The following is a 6,426-nucleotide window of genomic DNA, read 5'->3' as shown; positions in this document are numbered from 1 at the left end:
AGGGACCAGGAACCCCCGTACAGTGTTGGCTGCACCCCCGGGGTGTGCTGAGACTGGGCATGGTGGTGCGCACCTGTAATGCCAGCCCTTGGCAGGCTGAAAACAGGAGGATCACTAGAGTCTGATCTATGTAGTGAGACTCTGTAAGCCCTATACGAAATATACTTTTTTTTAAAAGTCAGAATCATGTTGATTTGGGGAGAATGACACCTGAAATCCGGTGACTTTCCATTTACACTTCAAAGCTCCTGGGTCCATTGTCGGGGTCACCACCCCCACTCCCCAGGGCTCCCTCACCTCTCCCTCTCCAGGCTGTGAGCTTGGAGCAGTGATGAGGTCAGGCCCAGGGTCTGGGGCCTGGGGGACTGGGGTGAGGCCGCTTGGCACCTGCAGACCCCTGCCCCGGCTGCTGCCAGTCCCCTCCTGGTGGCCTCCTCCATTCTTCCGAGATTTCTGCCTGGGTGCGCAGGCTGGGAATGACCCACTGACCGAGCCTTATGTCTGGCGGGTGCTTCGGTTGGTTCTGGGGGCAGGCCCTATGCCTCTGTTTAGAGAGAGATGGGAATCACAATCACAGGGTGTCCCATGTCCCTGGCAGTAAGGGAAACAGGATCTGGGCACAGTGCTCCTCTGGGATGTGGGAGGCTCAGGCCCAGCCCCAGGTTGACAGGTGTCGAGGTCAAGGAGACCTAGCGGAGGCAGGGCTGGGGCCAGAGCTCCTTCCCCAAGGGGACTCAGGTCACTTCAAGGCCCAAACCCGAGGCTTATCCTCGGCTCTGACCCCTTTTATGGCCCCCCATTACCCACAGAGTGACATTCAAGGACACCTTGCCACCCAGTCGTAGTCTTTAGTCTCCCCTCGGGGAGCTTAGCTTCCTTCCTCATTTTACAAATGAGGAAACAGGCTCAGAAAGGTTAAGTAGTCACCAGCTGGAGGTCACACAGCAGTGCCTAGAACTGAATGTAGGAACTGAGTTACAGACTGAATTGGCCAAATTCCCTCAAAGCCCACGCTTTTCTTGAACTATCCCTGTCTGTGTGTTTCTACTGGCAAACTCCTACTCAACCTCCAAAGCCCACCATGTCACTTTCTTGGGAACCCTTGCCTGACCCACCCTCCCCATTTCTTTTTCTTTCTTTGTTTTTTTCTTTTTTGGCAGAACCGGGGATTGAACTCAGGTCCGTGCGCTTGCCAGGGAAGCGCTTATTCCACTGAGCCATCTCCCCGGCCCAACCCTCCCCATTTCTTTGGGCTCCCCAGTCTCCAGGTTTCTCACTGTCCCTTCCACTTCTGGATAAGGTACTCTGCAGAACTGCTGCTGGTTCTTCAGGGTGAGGGTACTACCCCAGAAGCTCAGAAGACCTAAGGTCCTGGAACGGAACCACTGCTCCAGAGTAAGGGCTCTGAGGGAGGGACCTGGGCTGGGCCTCACACCAGTGACCTTGCAGTTGTAGCTCCACTACTGTTCTGCTGGAAACAGAGTCAGAGTGGGACACAGGGTAGACCTCAGTTTGGACAGACACAGCACAAGGGTCTGCACGGCATGGTTTCTGGAGTCCTCTGTGGGGTGTTAGGCTGGTCCCCTAGAGTCTCTATTCTAAGCCTGGTGGGAGGCTGAGGCAGGAAGATTGTCCTGAACTCAAGGCCTTTCCAGCTACACCCTGTCTCAAAACCAAACAAAATCAACAATAACAGACCCAGGTTCTTTGATGCTGGTGTGATTTTTCTATGAATTCAGGGCAGTTTTAACTGGTGGCTACAGTCCCTGGGGAAAGGGACAGGGTAGGGCACAGGAGAAGGCCCTGGAAAGCAGGAGTACAGAGAGGAGGTCGAGTGGTGACACGCCTCCAGCCGGCTCCGGGTGCCCCATTTCCTGGCTGGGGGTGGGGTGGGACTCAGTTTCTCCTCTGTGAAAACAGTCCTTCCTTGTGGCGGGGATGGGGGTGAGGTAGGATGTGGGGTGGGGGATTGGGAGGTGTGGGGGTGGGGTGTGTGGTGAGGGGTGGGAGTGGGGAGTGGCCTGTTAGCTGGGCAGGGAGGGTCGGACGAGGCACTTCGCTGGGCCCCGCGGCTGCAAAATCCTGCGCCACGAACCGCAGGTGGCGCCACGAGGCTGCAGTTGTACCCATAGCGCGGCCGCGCGCCCGGGTGAGGATGGCGCGAAGCGGGTTTGTCTGGCTTCACAGCTCTCCTCCGCCGTGTTCCGGGAGCTCGGGCGCCGCCCGGGGGCTTCCTTTGTCACCGTACGCTGGGCCGGAGGCCGAGGTGGTGGCTTGGGGCGCCCCCTGCAGCGCCCGGGTCTGGAGGGGCTTCGTCCTGCCTCCTTGCCCCGGCCCGGCCCCGGGAGCTCTGCAGCGCGAGGGCAGCAGCTCAGGACCAGGGTTCCAGGGTCCGAGCCCGGATGTCAGGTCGCCCGCTCCCCCTACCCCCATCCCTCAGCCCCGAGGGTCCGGCAGAGGACGGGGCCCAGCCCAGCCCGCGTGGATCCGGAACGGGCTGCCCGGCCTGCTGGTGCCTGAGAGGTCGCTCCGCCCAGGGCCTCCTCCGGCCTCCCTGGTGGTGCCCGGTCCTGTGCGCTGGTGACTTGGCTTCTTCTGGGACCCCGTGTTTGGGACCCCTCCTGAGCTCCACCCTTCTAGCTGTGCACTTGCTGCATGTCACACCCTGAGGGTCTGAAGAAATGCTGAGCACTCCAGGGGGGTGTGGGGTATCCAGGGGGGCTAGGTGTGAGAGCCTCGACGTCCCTCTGAGGACCCCCCATCCTGTCCTCCTCCCCGGGCATGCAGGTGGCATCACGCCAACGGCCTGCACCCCTCAAGGCCGCCTGGAAAGACTGCATCTCTACCGTGTGGCTGTTTTCACCCACAGGGACAGCTTGTGTCCCCAGCTGCTTCTCAGGAATTCTGACCCAGAAAGAAAAGAAATTCTGTTCCAAAGCCTGAGTGGAACCTGGGGAGGACACTTGGTGGTTGGGCATCATTTTTTATTCTGTCTCTGTCTCTGTTTGTCTGTCTGTCTGTCTGTCTGTCTCTCTGCCTGTCTCTGTCTCTGTCTCTCTGTCTCGTTTTGTTTTGTTTTTTCAGACAGTCTCGATCTGTAACCTAGGCTGACCTTAAACTCACAGAGATCTTCCTGCCTTAGCCTCCTGGGCGCTGGGATCACAGGGATGTGCCACCATGCCCAGCTTGGTCGTCATTTTCAAATACATGACTGCAGCTCTCAAGACTTCACTTCCTGGGGCTGGCCAAATAGCTCAGTGGATTAAAGGGCCTGACACAAGTGAGGGGGTGGGGGCGGGGAAGGGGGCGTGGGGGGGTTGGATCCATTGCCCGCTGTGCCCGCCCCGCCCCTGGGGCACCCTGAGACTGGGTATGGTGGTGCGCACCTGTAATCCCAGCACTTGGGAGGCTGAAAACAGGAGAATCACTACGAGTCTGATCTATGACATAGTGAGACCCTGAACACCCTGTAGACCCTGTACCAAATACATAAAAAAGACTCCACATCCTGCCCCTGCAGTGGGAGGCAGGATTTGATCTGAATGGGGCTAGGCCAGGGAAGGGCAGGACACTACTAGGGTGGGGTGGGGGCTACTGACTACCAGTGCTAGGTCACACATCCCCTGTCCTTCTGTCCACTGCTGTCACTGTTTCTGCTCCAGCACAGTTGTGGGAGCGCAGGAGGGCTTGGGCTGCTCGGGTTCCTTTCCTCTGGTCATTGGGTCTGCGCTCCCGGGCGGCCGCTCCAGACACCAGGGGCTGGACCCAGAGAGGAGGTGTGTGGTGGGTCTGAGCCTCTGGAAGGCTGGGAACTGGAGCTGTCTTCCTCCAGCAGTCAGCATTTATGGAGCACTTACCATTTGGTGGGGCCCCTCAGGGGTCTAAGTGCCATGGGGGAGGGGACAGGATGCTGGAGCAGGGTTTCTAACAGACCTCTGGCTGCTAAGGGGCCAAGGTATGCCATGTGGAGGGGCTGCTGCCCACATCTGGAGATGTGGGGGTGCTGGAAGGTGGCTGGGGAGGTGACAGAGGAACTGGAAGGGCAGGCGTTCACTGTGCTGGTGTGGGGTGTGGATGTAGACAGCACTCTAGATGGCTGGATGCACGCAGCCTGGGAGGCCCGTGTGGTCCCAGGTGTGACCCAGTGGAGGAGGACAGAGGGGAAGCCCAGGCAGGAGGGGTGACGTCTTGGCCTAGGACATCTGTGAACACAGGTACAGGCACTGAGGCAACAGAATTGTGGGAGCCATCACCAGGGAAGCTGATGGCCTGGGCTCCCTGGGCCCTGGGTGTGGGCTCGTTCTAGAACCTTCTCTCCTGCCTAGGTGGAGGCCCATGTGGTCCACTGGGGCTCAGTGGAGAGGAGAGATTTTTATGGCTCAGAAAGGGAGGTGGTGGACAGGCAAGGGGTAGATGGCTTTCCCGGAATCCCAGATCGCGCCTTAATAATTTGTTTCAGAATTAATGTCCGTTCATGCCGTCCTCACTGTTCCAGCTCATTGGAAGATTAAATAAAAACCCCAGCTCCCTCCCCCGAGTGGAGGGTGGCCAGCCTGTCCCTGGCTGGGCTGCTGCCTGAGCCAGCGCTGGAAATAAATCTCCCCGAGAAAGCCACGGCACACGCGGCCTCGATCCGGCAGGCCAGCGAGGCCAGCACTTCTTGTTTTATGTAGCTGATAATCTTTTACTGTGCAGGAGCCCATGGGCCGCCGGGCCAGGCCTGGCCTCTCCCTCTCGGCAGCCTCCGCGGCAGGCAGCGCGGCCAAGAGCCCAGGAGCTGTTCCCATGCCAGGCTACCGGGAAAGACAGGCAGTGGCTGTGCCGGGCCCTTGTGAGCAGCCACGGCCTCTGGGGACAGAAGGCAGCTCTCTGCTGTCACCTGGGCACTGGGACTCAGCACCCAACTAGGCGAGGCTTGGCAGGGCGCGCCCATCCACTCAGTGGCGGATACTCACTGTGTGGCTGCCCTGGGGGCAGAGGACAGACAGACAGGTCCCGGCCCCTGCAGGGACAGTTGTCTCTTGTCCGCGCTTCCTGTCTTTGGACTGTGTTTTCTGACTTGGGCAGATTCTGTTCCATTTGCTTTTCTATCATTTAAATTATCAATCATGGCTACCAAAATACGCATTAATGGTATTTAAAATATTGGAAGCAGCTGGGTGTGGAGGCTCACATCGGCAATCCTGGACTCGGGAGAATGAGGCCAGTCTTGCGCTCACTGTGTAGCCCAGGCTGGCCTGTAACTCCCAGCGATCCTCCTGCTTCAGCCTCCTGAGGCTGGGATGACAGGCGTGTGCACAGTGCCTGCCCACACACCTGTGTATCGTATCCAACTAGGAGGCTGGCCTCAGTACCACACTGTCACATAGACATGACCTGATATAGATTTCTCAGCTTCGACATACTCTTATTTCTGTGTGTTTGTATAATTTCATCCTAAGGATTCATGGAACTCAGACCCAATCCTTTTTATTTCTCTACTTTTCTTTTTTCTTGTGGTACCCGGGCTTGAACCCAGGGCCTGGCAGCTGGGCTCTGCTGCCAATCTACATCCCCAACAGAGTCTCCTAATGTTGGAGCCAATGTCTAACTTTCATAGGGTAAGGGGCCATTCTATAGGTCCTAAGTATTTAGAATGACAGTGAATTTGTTGTCCCACGGGACCTCTCCCCAGAGGGATGGCATGCAAATGCCCGTGCTCCTGAGTGTGGGTGCATGGGCTGTGTGACTTCAGGGCAGGTGGTGCCTGTGGTCAGTGACAATGTGGTTACTGCATGTACGGAGGCCAGGGCACCGGGGAGTCACACCCACTCTCCGGACATGGCCACCTGGGCCAGCTTCCAGCCTCTGGGCTCACTGGCTGAGCAGGGCAGACCTATGGTCCTCTTGTGGGGCTCAGACCAGGCAGGAAACAGACGACGTGGGTGCTGAGGCTTTGAGGGGAGGTGGGTGCAGGCCCAGGCTCAGAGACCCCCCAGGGGAAGGTGGCTGCTGGGGCGTAGCTAGGCGCAGGCCTGGGGAGAGCAGGAGGGCTGTGGGGGAACTGGAAACTGGCCAGGGGACAGGTGGAGAGTGGGCCGGGGCAGCTCAGGGGAGGGGGACGCAGGAGCTATGCCAGCCTGGAAGAGGCTCTGGGAGGCGAGAGCCACACTCCTCCAAAACACACAGATGTGGTCTGCGAAGGGTCCTCTGGTGCACCACCGAGAGCGCAGGCAGTGAAAGAGCAAGACAAATCAGATTCTATCAAAACAAATTTTTTTGTATTTTAAATATGAGCTTTACTCCGATTACCCCCCAAAAGTATGTTAGTGCTGTAACATTGAGCATATTTCATTTAACTTCATAATCATTGTAGCTCAAAACAGCAAGTAAAAGCTTCTGTGTTCGGTAATTAACTGTTTTTGTTGTTGCTTTTTTTTTTTTTTT

The sequence above is a fragment of the Octodon degus genome, unplaced genomic scaffold (assembly GCF_000260255.1).
Source record: "Octodon degus isolate 3935 unplaced genomic scaffold, OctDeg1.0 scaffold00138, whole genome shotgun sequence".
Taxonomy (NCBI): Eukaryota; Metazoa; Chordata; class Mammalia; order Rodentia; family Octodontidae; genus Octodon; species Octodon degus.
This window is presented reverse-complemented; position numbering follows the sequence as displayed.